Source organism: Cryptomeria japonica, unplaced genomic scaffold, assembly GCF_030272615.1.
Source record: "Cryptomeria japonica unplaced genomic scaffold, Sugi_1.0 HiC_scaffold_718, whole genome shotgun sequence".
Taxonomy (NCBI): domain Eukaryota; kingdom Viridiplantae; phylum Streptophyta; class Pinopsida; order Cupressales; family Cupressaceae; genus Cryptomeria; species Cryptomeria japonica.
In genome coordinates, this window is record NW_026729500.1 from 47,491 (window position 1) to 49,498 (window position 2,008).

The 2,008-nt window shown below is 61.3% G+C and overlaps 1 non-coding gene across 1 annotated transcript; it reads right to left on the reverse strand.

Annotated features, from left to right (window-relative positions):
- Positions 1-928: 928 nt before the first annotated feature.
- Positions 929-1,048, reverse strand: LOC131872661 (5S ribosomal RNA). Its single transcript, XR_009370775.1, has one exon. It is a non-coding gene; the product is annotated as a 5S ribosomal RNA (ribosomal RNA).
- Between the last annotated feature and the right edge of the window lie 960 nt (positions 1,049-2,008).

The following is a 2,008-nucleotide window of genomic DNA, read 5'->3' on the forward strand; positions in this document are numbered from 1 at the left end:
TGGCTGGGTTGCGCACCTTTTGTGCGCTCTCAAGTGCGCACGAAGTCGGAGCTCGGTTTGCCCCGGGTGCGCACCTTCGCCAGGGTGCGCACCTTGATGCGCACAGCCTTGGCTGGGCTGCGCACCTTGGTGGGCGCCATGGTGCGCACCTTTCGTGCGCTCCAAGGTGCGCACGAAGTCGGAAGCTCGGTTTGCCCCCGGGTGCGCACCTTGGTGGGCGCCATGGTGCACTCCGAGGTGCCCAAGATTGGTGCGCACCAAGGAGCGCTCCGAAGTGCGCTCCAAGGTGCGCGCGAAGTCGAAAGTTGGGTTAATTGTCCCGGTTTGCCTCGGGTGCGCACCTTGCGTGCACCTTCGCCAGGGTGGGCTGGGCTGCGCACACACTTGGCACCCCCGCGTTTCCTTCATTTTAAATTTTTTTTTTTTACAATCTCTCAAGTGGGAAATTCTATAATCTCAACTTTTTTTGCCTTTTCAGGAAACTTTTGAATGGAGCGCATCATTGGTGCGCTCCGAAGTGTGCTCCAAAGCTCTCTCCAGCTGCGTGCACCTGCCCCGGCCGCGCACACCGGCCCCGCCCAGCTTCGCTCACCTGTCCCGGGCGTCTGGTGCGGAACCTTAGAGTAAGAAACATCACCGTGCACCTTGGCCAACGTGCGCGACTCGACCGAGCGCGCACTGGCCGAGGTGCACACCGATTTCACCTGGGTGCGCGCGCAGCACCTCGGGCGCACCGGGGTGCGCGCACAACGCCCGGGTTGCACCGTGGCCTGTGTGCTCGGGGCGCCTCGGGTGCGCGCTCGGTGTCGCCCCCCGCGCGCGCGGTAGTGCGGGCAGCGCACCCCGGCCCGGCCCGGCCCCGACGAGAACGCAAACGGGCAAAAGGTTTATTCAAATAGCATTGCGACGCCCGGCGAAAAACTAAAAAAGGGTGCAAACACCGGGACTTCCCGGGAGGTCACCCATCCCAGTACTACTCCGGCCCAAGCGCGCTTAACTGCGGAGTTCTAATGGGATCCGGTGCACTAACGCTGGTATGATCGCACCCGTTATGAGCTTGTCGCAGTGTGTACTTAGCAAACCGCGACCCACGTGCGAATCCACCCCCGGCCACCCACCCCCCGTCGAGGTGCACACCCTCCCTCGCGAAGTGCGCCCCGTTCGCCAAGTGTGAGCCCTGCCCGGGTGCGCGCACCTTGCTAGGGCGTCGGGTGTGCACCCGGCCCGGCCTACGTGCGTGCACCTGGAGGGGGGCGTCGTGTGCGTGCAGTGTCCCGTCTGCAACGCGGTGCCCACACACCACCTCGGGCGCAACGACCTGCGCTCACATGTGGGCCGAGTGCACCTTGGTGCATGTTCGGGGCGCCTCGGGTGCACGCTCGATCTTGCCCCGGTGCACCAAGGCGCTCGGTTTGCCCCGGGGTGCGCACTTGGTGCAAGGTGGGCACCCAAAATAGGGATCAAGCACCAAAAACACAAGTTTCGGGATGCAAAATGGGACCCAAGGACCACAAATGCGTTCCAAGACCCATGATGGGTCCACGAGAAACAAAAATGTGTTCCGAGACTTAATAAACAAATATTGGGTTTTAGGAGAAGAAACATGCTCTGATGCCCAAAACGAGAATCGACCCCGAAAAGGCCACAGGCCAAAAGTGGGATGCGAGACAAAAAAAAATGGGACCCGAGGACCAAAATTGGGTTCCCAGGTCGAAGACAGGGCAACCGGACAAGAAACGACCTCTAAGGCTCGAAATGAGTCCCGACGACTAAAACTTGACAAGAAGCACCCATCAGGCACCCAACTCGACACCCATGGGATGCCGACCCACCCCGGGCTTCCACCTAGCACACCTTGGCACCCACCCACCCTCGCACCCAACCTCGCACCCAACTTAGCACCTTTGAACCCACATTGGCACTCACCCTGACCCTGGCACCTTGGAACCCACATTGGCACTCACCTTGACCCTGGCACCCACCTTTGCACTCACCTTGGGACCCACCC